This window comes from Equus caballus, chromosome 14 (genome assembly GCF_041296265.1).
Source record: "Equus caballus isolate H_3958 breed thoroughbred chromosome 14, TB-T2T, whole genome shotgun sequence".
Taxonomy (NCBI): domain Eukaryota; kingdom Metazoa; phylum Chordata; class Mammalia; order Perissodactyla; family Equidae; genus Equus; species Equus caballus.
Genome location: NC_091697.1, coordinates 101,706,719 through 101,725,565, shown reverse-complemented (window position 1 = coordinate 101,725,565; position 18,847 = coordinate 101,706,719). Strand labels below are relative to the sequence as shown.

At 40.4% G+C, this 18,847-nt stretch overlaps 1 protein-coding gene across 2 annotated transcripts in view; it reads left to right on the top strand.

Moving 5' to 3' along the window:
* The first annotated feature begins 17,470 nt into the window (after positions 1 to 17,470).
* The window catches only part of TENT2 (terminal nucleotidyltransferase 2), a 61,604-nt gene continuing 60,227 nt past the window's right edge, over positions 17,471 to 18,847 (top strand). For both annotated transcript variants that reach the window (XM_070234628.1, XM_070234627.1), the window contains exons 1-2: positions 17,471 to 17,787; positions 18,018 to 18,081. The gene's annotated coding sequence lies outside the window, so the exon portion shown is untranslated. The remainder of the gene's footprint in view (positions 17,788 to 18,017; positions 18,082 to 18,847) is intronic.

Here is an 18,847-nt window from a genome sequence, read left to right as displayed (position 1 = left end):
TTGGGCTGGATGTGGTGACTTGCTTCTTCCAAATAGAATGTGGCAGAAGTGATGGAAGGTCACCTCTAAGATTAGGAGAGTGGCTAGGACAGAAGACTTCAGCTCCATCGTGAGTCCTCTCTCTCTCTCTCTTTGATTTCTCGCCCTGGGGGATCAGCTGCCAAGTTACACGAGCAGCCTTAGGGAGAGGCCCATGTGATGAGGAGCTGCAATTTCCTATCAACAGTCGTCTGAGTGAGCTCGGAAGAAGATTCTCAGCCCCTTCAGGTGGCAGCAGCCCTGGCCAACAACCTGCTCTCTCTCATGAGAGACCCTGACCCAGAGTCACGCAGCTGAGCCACTCAGACCCTCAGAAGTTATGTGAGATAAGAAATGTCTATCATTTAAAGCTGTTGAATTTTGGGGTAATTTGTTATGTAGCAGTAGATAACTAACATAAGTTCCTCTCTGTATTCAAATTTTTTCTCAAAAAAGAAAAAAGTACTTCTCACTAAGTTTATGTCAATAAAGCTTCAAAATAAAGCAAAGTGGGAAGAAACCATTAGGAAAGACATTTCCTCCAAATATCAGCACCAAGCAAAGAGCTCAAGTGTTTGAAAACATCAGAGAGTCACAGAATGAAGGTCAAGAGCATGAACTCTGACAACCCCAGCTCAAAGGCCTGCCTCTGCCCTCCCCAGCTTTGTGACCTTGGGCAAGTCACCTAACCTCTCTCCCCTCAGTTTCCTCATCTGCAAAATGGTAATAATAATACTATCCCTGCCTCAGACGTTTGCTGTGAAGATGAAATGAATCAATAAGTGCAAGGCAACTACAACAGTGCCTGACATACAGCAAGCACTATGTATGTGTAACTGTTATAATATTTATTACTGTTTGAAGGAAAGGGACCTTAAAGGTGATCTAATTCAATCTCTTCATTTTGCAGGTGAGGAAAACAGAGTTTCTTGGTTCAAGGGCTCAGAGCTATTTCTTCCTTGAAATGTAATTTCCATGGGAATTCTCTTTTTCCTCCCTTTGTATCAATTGCACATACTGAATGTCTCAATTTGCAAGGATTTCTGCTGGGCTTCTTTGCATATAGTACCTCATATAATTCTTAAAATACTGTAGATGTCTTTGTTATCTCCATTTTGCAAAAAAAACCAAACCAAAACCAAAACCAAAACCAAAACCAAAACCCAACCAAACTCTGAGAGCTTATCACTTGCTCACAGGCCAGTGGGTGGTAAAGCCAGAATCTGAGCTCAGGTCATTGATAACAAGATTAGTGGCACAACTCCTTTCCTAACTGGTTAAAAGTATTTTAAAATAGACTGTTTTGATTATAAAGGCCTTGTAGATTCTCATAAGATCTTACGACCTTATAGGATTTTAGAGCAGATGTCTTCTTTGTGTTCCTTTTTGGAGGTCATTATGGGTCACTTTCATGTTTTTCTAAGGATAATCAAGTCTCAGATCCTGAATTCATCCTTCCAGAGAACAAGACTTATTTCCACAGAACGCAGTGATTGGTCTATTTGATTTCAACAATGTTCTTCTCCTTGGTTCCCTATTCTATATTGAGAAGAGGAACATTTCAGCTGACTACTAAAAATTGGCAGGTCAGCTAATGAGATTTAGCAGATTACAAAGAGGCACAGGAAATACTCCTATTCTGCTAAAACTAAACTGAAACCTAATGTTAATCACCCATGATGCTTTGGTTCTGCCATTTGACTTTCACAACAACCCTGTGAAACATACTGAGTTTTCCCTTCTCTCACAGATGAAACAGAATCTCAGGGAGTGAAAGTGACTCACTCAGAGCAACACAGATTAGAAGTATCAAAGTCAAGCCTAGAATTCAGGCCTTTCTGAGTGTCCTTTTCAAAATATCACTATATCTTTCCCCAATAATTCCATATCTGGGTCTGAAGCCCACAAAAATACTCCTCAAATGTGCAAGAATATATGCACGAAGGTGTTCATTATAGCATTATTCAGGCAAACTACTGAATATTCAGCTATAGAAGGGTATTTTAAAAATTATGACATACCCGTACTATGGGAGGGGCAACGCTAAGCAACCATCTAACACAATGAGGTACACAGAGACACGGTGGCATGAAGAACACACAAAAAATTTGTTTCATTAAAAAAAGCAAGTTTCAGAACAATATGTGATTCCATTTTTATGAAAGGAAAAAACCTTACAAATGACTATGTCTGTGCATATAAAAAAGTCTCGGGGGGCAGCCCAGTGGTGCAGCGGGTAAGTTTGCACGTTCCTCTTCAGTGGCCTGCGGTTCGCTGGTTTCGATCCTGGGTGCAGACATGGCACTGCTTGGCAAGCCATGCTGTGGTAGGAGTCTCACATATAAAGTAGAGGAAGATGGGCATGGATGTTAGCTCAGGGCCAGTCTTCCTCAGCAAAAAGAGGAGGATTGGCAGCAGAAGTTAGCTCAGGGCTAACCTTCCTCAAAAAAAAAAAAAAAAAAAAAGTCTCGGGAAACACAAAACTGTTAACTGATAATCCTTGGGTAGAGACAGTTGAGAGTAGGGGAGAAAAAAGGCACATGAACTCCAACTTACATTGTTTACATTTTTATAATGGTTACACGTTATTTTATACTTAAATGTTTTAAGTTGATTTATTAACAATTTTTTAAAAAGTTATTTAGCCTCTCAAATATTTACTGAATTCTTGTCATGTGTGTGCTCAGCACTCTGCTGGGGGTTAAAGAACTTACACGGAAGTTCTCCCGAGGAAGTCAGCATCTGGCTGGACAGAAAAAGGGGAACTTAGGAAATGATGTAGACAGTTTATACTTAACTGCGGGGGAAATGATGGATTAGAGTACCAGACAGGTACCGGTAAGGAAGAGCCACACAGATGTCATTCTCTGAGGGCTGGAGGTTTTGTACAGGGAAGTTGCCTCAGGTCCCAAATTTCCCTACATTGGGACCTAGTGCAACTTTGAGCATCACTAAAAATCATAAATTCTATGACTTGGGCTACTTAAACCGGAGTAATCTGTCCTTTCTTTATTCATCTATCATTTATAATTCTCCAAGAGAGAATTTGATTGGCTAGTCTGCTGTCACTTGGTATCAACAGAAACTGGGCTACTGGACAGAAATCGGGTAAAGCCACTTCAGAGGTACCTGAGGCATGTCTCCTATGCCCAACCCAGAGAAGGTCATTTCTGGCTCGAGCGCCAGTTCTCTGTCCAAGCCAAGCCGAGCTGTTACGGCTGGGATATACGGATTCGGTTTACTGACAAAGCATGCTCTTTGAGCGACAGAGCTTGTGTTTAAGAGAACTCATTGGGGCCGCTTTTCTTCACGGCAAATAGTGTGGACTCCTCCCGCAGTCTATTTAGCACAATGGGTAAAGGAGAGAATAGCAGAGGTAAGGGAAGAACATCTTTAAGTAGAGCCGGGTTTGAAGAAAGTTAAGGAGAAGTTTGCATCTATTAGCCAGCTCTCTAGGGCATGGCTGCTCTGTACAGTTGCACAGGTTGTACATGCATAAAAGCATCCGCTGGGGCCTGGCCCCGTGGCCGGCTAGTCAAGTTCACGCACTCTGCTTTGGCGGCCCAGGATTTCGCTGGTTCAGATTCTGGGCATGGACATGGCACTGCTCATCAGGCCATGCTGAGGCGCCATCCCACATGCCACAACTAGAAGGATTCACAACTAAAATATACAACTAGGTACTGAGGGGATTTGGGGAGAAAAAGAAGGAAACAAAGAAAGAAGAAGAAGATTGGCAACAGTTGTTAGCTCAGGTGCCAATCTTTAAAAAAAATAACATAAAAGCATCTGCTGAGGGAGTGAGGGCTGAAATTCAGGCTGAGCTCTGCTCACCAAACATCGTGTAGTGCCTGCTAGGTGCCGCCTCAGCCTGTGATTGGGTTCCGTGGGAGGGCTGTGCCTTTTTCCAACTAGCCTAAAGGCAACTTGTGAAGTAGCAATGGCCTTATTCTTGGGATCATACCAGCTTATAAACTAGCAAACTGCAGAATCAGAACTGAGGGCCACACTGGAGGATACGGAGGGAAGAGACTTCAGAGGAAAACTCAAGTAAATGTTTCAAACTTGAGCCTGGTACAGAGTAGATATCGAATAAATATTTGTTAAATGAATAAATAGTGCTGGAGATAGAGTAGTGAGAAAGACACACAAAATCTTTGAGGTCATGTAATGAATTAAAATAAGATACAAAACAATATGTACTATATGACATACATCATTTATATAAAGGGCATAATAAAATTGAGATGTGAAAACTCTATTACCCAGCAATTCCACCCTTAGGTATGTACCCTAGAGAAATTTGCTTAATTTGTAAACCAGAAGGCTTGTATAAGACTATTAACAGCTCATGCTTTTAATAGCAAAAACAGAAAATGTAAACAAATTGAACAAAACAAAACCCCCTAAACTGGAAATAACCCAAGCGTCCACTAACAGGAGAATGGATACAATGTAGTATAGTCATACAATGGAATTCCGCACAATTGTGAAAATTAATTATCTATAACTATACACTAATTTGTGAATGATAGATACCAAGCCTGGAGCTACGGCAGCCATCTTGACATCTTGAGGGAGAGTCTTTACATCACTGAATCACTGAACCAATACTAGCAGCTGCCTGGCAAATAAACTCCAATTAGCTTAGGTTATCGATAGTCAGATTTTCTTGGTATTTGTATGTGTACATATGCCTTCTATGTAATAGTTAACTGAGAGGAAGTTTCAAAAATTATTAAGGAAGGTAAATCAGGGTGGGTTTTCAGTTTGTGTTATTGAAAATTTTTACATAAAGAGAATGTTCATGTATTATTTGGGTGATTTAAATTTGAGGAAATTTAAGTGCAAGAAAGCCAAGAAATAGAGTGATCTACAATAGATCACATGGATCAGCTTCTCAATCTTTCTCAACCAAACTTTCATAATATTTACTTAACTTGCTTTCCACCAGTTTTTCCCAAAGAACCCATTCTTTTGTTTACTGAGGATAAAGGTTGAGCTCCTTAATGTGACCCACAATGCTCTGCTTTCTCTGATTCCCAGCTTTCACAAACCATTCTCTCCCACCCTAGCAAAGCTCCTGTTATACTGGTTTTATTTTAGTTCCCCAAATGTCCCAGTTTCCCAGCTTTTGGGCCTTCAATATGCTGTTTCCATTTCTGAAATGCTCTCTTTCTTTTTCTTCTCCTCCCTGGACACGACTCGTGTCTCCAGCTACCATGCATTCTTTCCTCATCTTCCCTGCCCTCTCAGTACTCCCCTCCCGCACTCTTTCCCTTTCTCAAACCAGGCAAGAAGAAAGTCTTTTAGCAAAATAATGTACCCAAGCCAAATAATGTACTATGAGAGGAGAACAATATTTGCATGAAAAAAGTCTTGTTTTTGAAATGTGTGTCTGTGTTTGTTTTGTAGGTCCTTCACTCTAAAGACTCTGACAGGCCTAAGTAATTAAACTGAAGGATTGTGGGTTCTCACAATTGTCTTTCTAGGATTGTGCTCAGACAGGAAGCTCCACGGACTTGATCATATAGGGCACTGGCTGGATGGAGAGGATCCTGGGGATAGAGCACAGGGGAAGAAAAGGAAAGAGAGAAGCAGATGAGAGCGAAGACGGACGCTGGCACCCATCTGATGCTGTCTCTGTATGGAGATAATCTCGTGGAAAAAGTCCAGAAATGTTTTGCACCATCCTCTGGACACTGTGCCCATGACTGGTTAGTTGGAGGACTGTTCTTTCTGGGGATAGATTTTATACGATAACTCTTCCAGACATTCTGGGAGCAAGTGCAGGGTCTTGGGGTCAGACTTTTTGACGGCCTGATGTCCTGAAGAAGTCAGGGGAAGGCGCAATACTGGAACTCAGAGACAGGGAGGGCTGTGTGAAAAAGGCTATCTGAGACCTCCAGTCATGGACATAGCCAGCCTACAATGACACCACAGGGAGAAGCCTGGCGAACAAATAACCCAACCTCTCTTTTCTCCATCCCTCTGATCTTCTCCTGAGGCTCTGTGTTTGGCCAAAGTCAACGAGAAGCCCAAGGGTAAGGGAGCCAGGTGATAGAGTCTATATAGGTCAGACTTTCAGGTGGAAGGCCGTGTGGAATGGATATGCAGGGCATAAGGAAAATATACAGCACCATGCTGGTAGGTCTGTCCAGTCTCTTCCTCTGGGGAAGCTATACCAGAAGTTGAATTATAACCACAAGGTTGCTCAGGGAGTATGGAATCACAGTAAGGAAAATGAGTTGGCTAATATCATTAAATCTGACATTCTAATAAATACATTCCGGAGATAGGGATCTTGCTGAGGTACTGGAAGTTTGAGTTGACATGTCAAGATAATTACTACTTCTTAGTCAGGACCCCTTCTATCCTCTTTCCCTTAGTTCCATCCATCCGCTTCCCCAAAACACCAAGTTGTTGCCTGGGGGATCAAGCTCACATGACTGCCATGCTGCAATCCCTGAAAGAAGCTGGCCTCTCAAGTTCAGAGAGGAATTTTAATACCAAGATATATGCCTCTGTTATGCATTTAGAATTTGGAGCTACCTGCTGAATTCTGTGACTGCTAAAACTAAAATCTAAAAATTCAATTCAGTGACTATTTTTTATAGACCTAGTTTATTATTACTAATGCTGAAGTTCAACTTAGAGTCCTCACCTTATGGGAGCAACCAAGATGGTCAGGTGCATATTGCAGGGTGTGTCAGAGGATGCTCCTTACTCAGTCGTCCCATGCGTATTCTCAACCTCACCTGAAAACAAAGGTTCTGGTAACTTTGGAGGCAGGTGTGTTGGGAGAGAAGGAGTCCTGGCTCTTGTAGTGGTTAAGGCTAGACATGGTAGTAAAGATGAAACGGACAGGGATCTGAATTGAAGTTTATGCATTGTTAATAAATACTAAGAATTTGATCCTCACAACAAAGAGATAGATGCAATTATGACATCCCCGTGTGCAAGGAAACCGAGATGCAGAGATGTTAAAGTAACTTGGCCGAGGATCTCATGTGACTGGAAAGATGTAGCTAATATGGAGACAAAATACATAGGCAAATAGACTTTTTGGTTTTGAAGGATGCCAAGACTTTGAAGTTATTTTTCATTTTATTTTGTTCATATTTCTATTTTCTGTAAACCAGAAGCCCCACCCCAAATCCTTATTCTTAGATTTCTGGCAGCTTGGACATCTGTCTAGATGACTGGAATTTCAGTCATTGTTTTTTTCAAAGTACTTACTTGTAGGTGGCAGTGTTGCTTTCAAACCCTACTTGGCCTTTTTTTCCTGGGGAATATTAGAAAAAGCCATCTGGTTAACATTACCCTGAAAAATTCTTCTCTGAGTGGAGCTTCTTAAGAAGAAATTGTAAGAGAAGAGGGTGTGGCATAAATCCGGGCAGAATAGAAATAGAAAAATTTAGAAACTGAAGTATCACTTTCTGATACTTACAAGAATTACCCTTCTGCACAATAAATTCACTTTCCTTCCAGCCCTTTTCTTTACTTTTCCTTTTGAGGAAAGTCTCTTTTGAATGAAATCCTGTTTCTCGGTAACACTTTTCTAGCTCTTGCTGCTGTTTAATCTTGTTCACATACTGCTCTTTTGGTTTTGAACTTTGGGCTCCTTTTCTTTTGTTTTTATTTTTTTTTTTTGAGGAAGATTATCTCTGAGCTAACATCTGCTGCCAATCCTCCTCTTTTTGTTGAGGAAGACTGGCCCTGAGCTAACATCCGTGCCCATTTTCCTCCACTTTATACGTGGACAGCTACCACAGCATGGCTTGCCAAGCGGTGCCATGTCCCCCCCCACCCCGGGATCCGAACTGGTGAATCCCGGGCCCCCCAAGCGGAACATGCGAACTTAACCGCTGGGCCACCGGCCCAGCCCCGTGGGCTCCTTTTCTAACTAGCTGTCTTTTCCATTCAGGTTTTCATTACAACCACCCTCCACCTCCTAAATAGTGACATTCTTGTTGTAACTATTTGCCTAGAAGAGAATCTGGCAAATAATGAATGCTCAGTAAATATTTGTTGATTGGCTGAATGATTGATTAAATGAATGAACGCATGAATTAGTGAGTGAAAATCTTGTTAGGAAGGAGAGAAAGAAGATCAAGGAGAGCAGATGTGAAATAAATCCTTACTGATGAACTTTGAAAAGAAGTGTTGTGGTATTGATTTTAATCTTTTACATTTTCCTAGAATTTGTTATAACCTTTACATAATCTTGAAAAGTCTACATGTCTATATAATTTCAGGACTCAGCTTAGAAAAATCAAATGCTATTCTAAAAATGACTATTGGGTCAATGAAAAAAATTAGTTTCTTTATCTAATCGACTGATTTAATTGCAGTTGTTACTCTATCCAGCGACTTGGAACCTGCCACTAAGAAAGATTTTTAGATCCTTGTCGCTGAGTAAATTGCTTTTCCATTCACAGAATTTATCTTTTACTTTGAATCTCCTAGGATATTATCTTACATTGTATGATTTTTTAGTTTTCAAAGTAATAAAAGTTAAAGACTGCGATATTAATCTGGGCCATATTGAATCATGCCTGTTAAACATTCACAATGACAAAAATTGAGATATTGATTGGACTTTATTTTAATTCTTATTTTTGTCTTCACAAAATTAAACTTTTAAAAGGCAACTTTCACGCTTACAGACTTTAATTATATTGTATCCTGTGAATTTTAATTTTTTATTTCCTTCATACATTTCTATAGTTTCCAAAATTTCTCCAATAGGCCTTCACTACTTTTATAATCATAGAAAGCGATAAATTCCATTACCCCCTCTCCTCACCAAAACAGCCATTTATCACTCTGAGCAAATTGGTACTCAATTTTATTATAGTAATTTCTGAAGGCACGAGAACCAATGGCAGTAATTTCAACATGAAATTTCTAAGGGCTCTATCCAGGTGAATGAATAGCGAATGACATTCACAGTGTATTTGTGTAGAATTTGCAATTGCCTTCTTTGTGCTGTCAATTCTCAGGCACTATCTTAGTTGAAATTATATGCTGATATACTCAAAATGATTTAGCAATACTACTTTTTTCCTTTTCTATCTTACTACGTGCATTGTTTTCCTACATGTAAAATGAGGAGCAGGGTTAATTATTCTAGTTCTAATACTCTATAGTCATTCGTTCAGATTGTTCTACAATGAATTCATTAGAGAGAGAATTATGGAGTAGTGTATTTCGAATTCCCAAGAATACTATTAACTCAATAGCCAGTATATGTTCTCAGATTGCTTACAGATGAATGCATGAAAGTACCCATGACATGTAAAGGATCACGCTGGATAGTGAGAAGTTGCTAAGGCTGACGGGTTTTAACACTATAATAATCATCTAATTCTATCTTATACCTCTGGTTTCAGTCATTCCTTCCTAATTTGAAAAACCTCTGTGTATCTCCATGTGGCATTACTTAAAGAACAGGAACTTCCCAGAATTTCTTTCAACCTTCTGTTTCTCTAATTATACAACCGTGTTTACAGCATAGACTCCATTAATGCAGTCTTACCCAGTTACCTCAGGACTTTCATACATATCACCAGGGTAATCAGGATGTCTGTGCTCTGGGTTTTTGAAGAGACAGTTGCTTTTGGATGGATTATGAATTTAAAAAAAATTATATTAGAGACATTTCCTTTCAAAGCCTATTATCAACTCCTCTGAAGGAGCCAGTATAAGCGGGTAGTTAAGCAATTAAAAACAACAGGCTTGGAAACAAACAAACCTAAGTTTGTATCCTAGTTGTACTTTTCAACTACTTCCTGACCTTGGGCAAGTTACTTTACAGCTCTGATCCTCAGTTTTGTCATTTGTAAAATAGGGATAATAATAGAACTCCTTTTGTAAAGTTGTTTATGAGGAATTATCACATGCCGTACAGAAAGCACTCTGCATTCCATTCAGTCAGGCGATATTTACTGAGCACCGACCCTGTGCCAGGCACTGTGCCAAGCTCCTGTCTAACTCAAGACTGTTCTTTTTCTTTCCGCATACTTTCATCTGACGTCTACTACTTTAGGTCTCAGCTTAAATGGCACTTTCTCAGGGAAAGCTTCCGTATCAGTTCAGGTCCTCCAAGAAGTGAATGCCAAGATAGGATTAGACATGCAAAAGATTGATTAGAGGAGATCTCTGTGGAAGATAAAGGGGAGGAAGCAAGAGTAAGCAGGAAAGCTTCAGACTCCAGTGCAAGTCTGACATCTACTGAAGGAGAGGAAGAAGGAAGGAGAACTGAGTACAAAGAGACGGTAGCACTCTTCTGAGGAAGTTCTGGCTAGGCCAATGGGGAATTCCAAGCTGGAATTGCCCTTCAGAGGAGTCTTGTGTCCTGTAGGAATGGGTTGCCATTAGTATCTCTGCTGTGCTCAGTCATTGGCTGGTCACAGCTCTGGAGAGGCATGGCCTCAGCTACAAACGTGGTGGTAGATCCGGAGGGGCAGCAGCGGGGGTTGTCAGTCAACTGTGCTCCTCACGCGGGAGATCTGAGTAGTTCACATCCATGGCCATCACACCCTCCATAATAGGTTAGATCCCCTGGTTATTTGCTCTTATAGAAACACGCATTTTCCTTTTCTCAGTTACCACCATTAAAATAAAGTTGTTGTTTTCTAAATTTGTAAAGGTTATTCTCTCTGAACCGTAAGCTACATGAGGGTAGGGACTGGGTCAGTCTTGTTTACCACTGCATCCCCAAGATGTACCAGATGATATGGCATATAATAGGTACAAAATGCAATAGTAGTCATTATTTTTATCCACTCTCTCTATTCTATTCCACAAATTACCACATCCAAACCAAACTACTGCAGTCTCACACTGCAGTATAAATTGCAGATTTCAGCTTCCTATTATTTTCTCTGGAGCATGTTTATTTCATTTTATTTGTCTTAGGGAGAGGGTGCATCTTTATTTTTAATATATATCAAAGCTTAATCAAAAGTGGTGAAGCTTTAAAGATGGATTTTTGAATATCCTTAAGTACATTTATGCACAAGGAAAGCAGAGATCCCAGCATCTTTTTGTAAAATTCTTCCATTTCTTCAGTGGGTAGATTCTGAAGAGTCTCTCTTCTGGGCCAAGACTGCCGTGTAGGCTGGTGAATGTCAGCTTCTCTCTAAATAACCTGTTTCCCTGCCACCATCTACTTTCCAGAAAGCAAAATTTTCATCAGATACAGCAGAGAGTGTTAGGGACATGAGAATGGGGATGTAAGTTGATAAAGCAAGGATGAAGGAACCTAGAAGTTGTAGATGACTCCACATCACAGAAGAGCTCAAGATGCCAATCACATGCCAGATATAAAATTAACAATCACAGAAACCACATCATCAAAAGCTCCCAAGTCCGTTACTGCTGCCCTTCTTCCATGACTCTGCCCCAAAGCTGGGCGTTGAGTGTGGGAGGGGCCTACACTACTAGGGGAGGAGGCAGAGAGTGCTGGAGTCAGGCTGTCCAGATTTAGTTTGTCTTTGTCGTTATTTGTGGGACATTGAGCAAGTTGCTTGACCTCACTGAGACTCAGTTTTCTCACCTGTTCAGTGAGGATAATGAAAGTAGCACTCTATAGTTAACCTCCCAATAAATCTCTCTATTCTTAATTCTTGCTAGGACTTCTGAAATACCCTGCTCCAGCCATTTTCAAAATGTGATCAATAGACACTTTCAGGAGTCATGAGGTCAAAAGTTTTCCCATAATAACACTAAAAAATGTGTTTACCTTTTTCATTGTTCTAACATTTGCTTTTATGGTTCAAAAGCAAATCACTGCACACCACTTCATACCTACTAAGGTGGCTACAATCAAAGATAGTAACAAGCACTGGCCAGTATGTGGGGAGACTGGAACCCTTATACACTGCTGATGGGAATGTAAATGGTGCAACCAATTTGGAAAAGAGTTGGCGGTTCCTTAAGAAATTAAACACAGAATTACTATTTGACCTAGCAACTTCCTCCTACGTACATACCTAAGATAATTGAAGACATATACTTAAATAGAAACTTACACATGAATGTTCATAGCAGCATTATTCATAATAGCTAAAAAAGTGGAAGAAGCCCATATGTCCTTAACCTTATGAATGGATAAACAAAATGTGGTCTATCCATACAACGGAATATTGGGCCGGATAATACTTTTGTAGGAGTTGTCCTGTGCATTGCTAGGATGTTTGGCAGCATCCCTGGCTTCTACTCCTTAGATACAGGTAGCAACCTCCTCCTCTCTCAAGTTGTGACAACCCAGAATGTCTCCAGATGTTGCTAAATGTCCTCTGGAGGTCAAATTGCCTCCCGTTGAATACCACTGGCACAAATCAACAGTCCTTGCATTCTTCACTGCCATTCTCTTGCAGTTAAAAAAAAAATTACAATTTTACTTCAGAATGTTTTTAATGAAGCAGTAAAAATTATTGATTCAATTAATTATTCACTCTTGAATTCACATCTTTTAAAATATTCTGTATGAGAAAATACAAGTAAGGCACTTTTGCTGCATACCAAGGAACTATAATTGTCTCCAGGAAAAGCACTTGTGGGATTGTTTGAGTTGCAAGCTGAACTAGCTGATTTTATCATAGAACATGATTTTTATTAAAACATCTATTGACAGAAAAACTGGTTATTTAGACTTGGGTATCTGGCAAATATTTTCTCAAAAGTAAATGAAGTGAAACTATCAGTTCAGGGAAAACAACTGATAGTGTTTGTCATTAACGTAATTCAGTTTTCAAGAAAAAAGTACGAATTTTTAAAAAAGTTACATCATCATAATGACCTTAACAGCTTCCAAATACTTAAAGATTCTTCTGATGAGATTGGAAGTGATATTAACAAATGAGATTTTTTGACAGTGTGGGATGACACAGATCAACACTTGGAAGATCTGTGTAACTCAGTGAACCAATATTGCCAGGTGACCACTGTAGGATGTTAAAATCATATATAGTTTAAAAGATTCATTCAAAGTACAACAAAGACCAATAGATTTTTCTCTTCTTTTTTAAATTTAACAGCTTTTTCCAGGTATAATTGACACATAAGCTGCACACGTTTTTACACATGAGAACACACATGAAACTATTACAACAATCAAGATAATGGACATGAATGTCACTCCCAGAAGTTTCCTTATACTCCTCTGCAACCTCTCCCTTCTGCCCCTCTCACCCTCCACCTCCACTCTCCCATTTTCTGGGCTACCAATGACTTCCTTTTTCTCACTAAAGATTAGATTGCATTTTCTGGAATTTTATATAAATGGGATCATATAGTATGTACTATACTTTGGTCTGATTTCTTTCACTGATCATAATTATGTTGAGAGTCATGCATGTCGCATGTATATCAACAGTTAATTTCTTTTTATTCTGAGTAGTATTCCATTGTATGGACATATCGTGAATCGTTTATCCATTTACCTGTTGATGGACGTTCATGTTGTTTCCAGTTTTTGCCTATTACAAACACAGTTGCTACCAACATTTGTGTACAAGTCTTTGTGTGAACACATGCTTTCATTTCGTTTGGATAAATACCTAGGAGTAGAAAGCCTGGGTCACAGGTCAATATGTGTTGAACTTTTTAAGAAACTGCCAAAGCATTTTCCAAAGAGGATGTACTATTTTACATTCCCAATAGTGGTGTATGAGCGTTCCAGTCACTCCACATTCTCACCAACACTTGGTATGGATAGTCTTTTTATTTCACCATTAAATAGGCAGGTAGTGGTATTTCATTGTGGTTTTAATTTGTATTTCCCTAATAACTCACAGTGTTGGGTATCTTTCTGCGTGCTTATTTGCCATTTGTATGGTTTCTTTGGTGAAGTGCCTATTTAAACTTTATGCCCATTTGTTTATTGGGTTACTTATTTTCTTATTATTGAGATATGAGAGTTTTTAAAAATATACATTCTGGACACAAGTTCTTTATCAGATAGGTGATTTGCAAATAGCTTTTTCAGTTTTGGGCTAGTCTTTTCATTTCTTAACAGTGTCTATTGAAAAGATGTACTTAATTTTGAAGAAGTTCTATTTATCATTTTTTTCTTTCAAGGATAGTGCTTTAGGTATCATATCCAAGAAATCTTGCCTAGCCTAAGGTCACAAATATTTTTTCCTGCTTTCTTCCAGAAGTTTTGTTTTATATTTAGATCTATGATCCATTTTGTGTTTTTACATATAGTATGAGATTTTATTGATTTATTTTTGCCTAAGAACACCCAAATGTTCCAGAAGTATTAGCTGAAAAGTCTTTCTTTTCTCCACTGAATTGCCTTTGTCCTTTGCTGAAGATCAACTGACCATAGAGACATAGGGGATTTTTTCTGAACTCTTTTCAGTTTCACCTATCTGTTTCTTTCTCTTTATACCAATTCTATATTATCTGGGTTAATGTAGCTTTATAATGAATATTAATATCAGGTAGTGTAGCATATGTTCTCCAACTTTTTTCTTCTGTTTCAAAGTTTTTTTGGTTATTCTAGAAGCTTTGCATATCTATACAAATTTTACAATCATTTTGTCAATTACTAAAGAAAGCCTGCTGGGATTTTGATTGGGACTGTGTTGAATCTATAGATCAATTTGGGGGAGAATTGACATTTTTACAGTATTGAGTCTTCTGATCCTTGAACATGGTATATCTTTCTGTATCTTCTTAAATTTCTTTCAGCATATGTTTTCAGTGTACAACTTGTATGGCTTTTATAAAACTTATCTCTAATTATTTCATGTTTTTGATGTTATCTTAAATGGTATTTTTAAATCCAATTTCAGATTGTTCATTATTTGTATAATACAAATACAATTGACTTTTGTATATTGATTTTTATATCCTGTAGTCTTACTGATCTCATTATTTCCAGTAGCTTTCTGTAGATTCTGTAGGATTTTCACCATAGATCATGTCATCTGCAAATAAAGCCAGTTTTACTTCTTCCTTTCCAATTTGGATGCATTTTTATTTCTTTTTCTTGCCCTACTGCACCGGCTAGACCCCCCAGTACAATGTTGAAGAATTTATGAGTGCAGAAATCCTTGCCTTGTTCCTGATCTTAGAGTGAAATCATTCTGTTCTTTACCATTAAGTATGTTGCTTTTTATAGATACTTTCTATTAAGCTGAGTAATTTTCCTTGTATTCCTAGGGATGGATACTGGATTTTGTCCAAAGCTTTTGCTGCATCTATTGAAACAATCATACAGGTTTTTTTCCTTAGTCTTAGTTAATATGGTAAATTACATTGTTTGATTTTCCAATGTTAATTCAACCTAGCATTCCTGGGACAAGCCCCCATTTGGTCACAATGTATTATCTATTTTACATATTGTGGAAGAAAAATAGAATTTTGTTAAGAATTTTTACATCTATGTTTTTAAGTATATTGGTGTGTAGTTTTCTTTTCTTGTAACATCTTGGGTTTGGGTATTAGAGTAATGCTGGCCTTACAGAATGAGCTAGGAAGTATTTCCTCTTCAATTTTCTGGAGGACTTTTGTAGAATTGGAATTACTTTTTCCTTAAAAATTCACCAGATTAACACTATATAAAAGAAAGCTGGAGTGTGGCTGTACTACCATCAGACAAAGTACACTTTAGAGCAAAGAATATTACCAGGAAAAAAGAGAGTCATTTATAAAGCGAATCACTTCATAATGATAAAATAATTTTCACAATCAATTTCATTAAGGATAAATTCATCTAAATAACAGAACAATTCTAAATGTTTACGCAACTAATAGCAGAGCTTCCAAATACATGAAGCAAACAGTAATAGAACAGCAAGGAGAACTAGAAAAATCCATAATTACAGACAGAGATTTCAACACTCCTCTGTTAATAATTAATAGAATGAGTAGACAGGAAATCAGTATGCTCTAAATCCTCCAGGATTTACAAGATTCGAACCATAATATCAATCAACTTGATGTGACTGACACTTGTGGAACATTTCACCCAACAACTGCAGAATACACATTTATTTTAAATGCACACTGAACACTTGCCAAGACAGATCATACTCTGGGCCACAGAACAAGTCTCAAATTTAAAATGATTCAAATTATACAAAGTATGCTATCTGATCATAATGGAATTAAATTAGAAATCAATAATAGAAAGATCTCTGGAAAATCCCTCAATATTTGGAGACTACATGGCATATTTACAAATAACCCATGGATCAAAGAGAAAAATCTTTAGGGAAATTAGAAAGTATTTTGAAATGAAGGAAAATGAAAAACAGTAAATCAAAATGTGTGAGATGCAGCCAAAGCAGTACTTTGAGAGACACATCCCACCAAATGCCTATATTACAAAAGAAGAACGATCTTAAATGAATGACCTCGGTTTCCAAGAAAACCAGAAAATCATTTTTAAAAAACTTAAAAAATTAAAACAAAAGCAGAAAAAAGGCAATAAATCTAAGAGCACAAATCAATGAATTAGAAAACAAAAGCAGGAGTAAATCTATGACAGCAAAGCTGGCTTTGAGATTTGAGATCAGTAAAGTTGATAAGCCTCTCCCCAGATTGATCAGGAAAAAAGATGAGATAAATTACCAATTTCAAGAATGAGAGGGTGAGATTCTATAGATATTAAAAGGACAATAAAGGAGTATTGTTAACAGATTTACATCAATAAAGTCAACAACTTAGATCTTTCCACGACTAATAAAGTTCGCTCAAGGGGCCGATAGAGCGGCTTAGGGGTTAAGGTTCCTGAGCTCTGCCTCCGTGGACCAGGGTCGGCTGATTGGGATGGGGGCGGGGGGCGGACCTACACGCCGCTCACCAAGCCACGCTGTCGGGACATGCCACATAGAAAATAGAGGAAGACTGGCACAGATGTCAGCTCCGGGTCAATCTTCCTCACCAAAAAATCCCCAACAAACAAAAAAAAGTTCGCTCCAGAAGAAACACTAAATATTTGTTGAATTAGGGAATGTTAGCTATTATTATGGGCAGGGTGCTGAGTCTGGGCCTTAGAGATAAAACAGGCATTTTTATCCTCGGGCAGCTCTCAAGTCACTGGAGAAGAAAAACATCAAGGAAAGCTTAATACTGATCGGCGCAGAAGAGTGAGGAAAAACTGGGTCTGGAACAGCTTCTCTGAGCAGTCACCTGGCGGAGACACAAGGGACGAGAAAAAATGTTGATGAGAACAAGAGCTGCAGCGCATGAGCTTGAGCCGGGGCCCAGAGCAGCCCTCCGCGGCCGGCCGTCTGCCGACTGCCCAGGTCCCCTCGTCTCGGGCAGGCCCAGACCTTCCCCGCGGCTCGCGCTCACCGCGGCTGACCGCACACCTCCACTCAGCCGCGAGCGCAGCACTCGTGCGCCTGCGCATTGGAGCACAGAGCTCGTAGGCGAGGGCGAGGCGGCTGCCGGAAGTGTGACCTCCTGCTCCCTGCTCGCTGTTCCCATCCGGGGTCACGTCGGTCTTCCGGGTGTTTCTGACAGGGCTTTCGACGCCGCTCTTTCGGCGACTTTTTGGTCTTCCGCTTCTTGCCACTGCCCCCAACCTCCCACCTCCGTGCTGCCCCTGCCTGTTGTCGTGTCGCTCCGCCCGGGCCGCCGAGCCCGGAGTTCAGATCGCGGGCCGGAGCCGGAGCCGGGCCTAGCCATTCCGCGGGCCACCACCTCCTCTGGCTCGGGCGAAAGCCGCGCCGTCGCCGGCCCGGCCTGGGAGCTCCCGGGCGGCAGTGCCGGCGGCCCCGCTTAGCCCTGCCCGAGGACACCGTGAGTTAGGGGGCTTCGGAGAGGGACGCCGCCCTGGGGGCCCAGGCCGGGGGCGGGGCCTGGGGAACTTTCTCTGAAACTCTGCTGTTTTGCTTTGCGTGGGAGGCTCGGGCCGTTTCTCCGCGATCCCGGGCTGCGGGGCGGACCCGGCTGCTGCACTTTCTGAAGAATCTCAGGACCGCTTACTCTTTCCACGCCTTTCTCCTCCTCGCGCCCCGTCCTCCGTCTAGGACCGAGAAGGAAGATAGGCTCGGGACCCCTGCATGGTGTTTCAAAGGGTGGTGAAGAACTAAGGTAAATATCTGGATTAATAATTTAACGTTTCAGGCTCTTAGTTAAACGGGCATGGCATTGCCTCGCTCTCCGTTTCACAGGGAAGTGCGCGGGGTGGGACTCCGGCGGCTCGTCCCACACCCTCCGATCCCGGTCGGCCTTCGTGGGTAGGCTCTGCGCCTCTTTCTGGGCCAGAACACGGGGGGTTCGTGTGTCTCACGACTTGTGGACGGTCCAGGTGCCCTGTCTTGTTCTCTCTCGCTCGCTCTTTGTTTAAAATAGCGGTTCTTTGGGTTGCGTGTACCAACAGGGCGAACAAAACAAGAGACAAAGAGAAACTGTACAACTCAAGCTCAGTTGGCAACTTGTTTTCAGATGCGTGGTGTATGATTTTGTGAGGAAAGGGATCATAGCTGAACGCTGTGTGTTTGTGTTACGGTAACATACTGTTTCTGTAAATACCATCAGAGTGTGTGGTTTATAACCACAAGGCTTTTAACATGTACTGATTATAAGCAGCCAAGAGGTTCTTGATGCGTGCTGATGGCCAATAACAGTAACGTCACTTTGTCGGGGTGATACCCCGATTATGCCTGATCTGGAAATGTTGTGTAACAGGCTCCATGTGAAACAGTCCGTTTATCGGTCATTTTGGAAATGTTCGTTTCGAGCCATGTGACTCGATTGTTTAACACTTGGATGGAATCTAGTTCTTAGTAAAAAGGAATGTGCTTTTCAAAACCTGCCCGTGGTTTTGGCGGTGAGTGAGCAGGGTTTAGGAACTGGA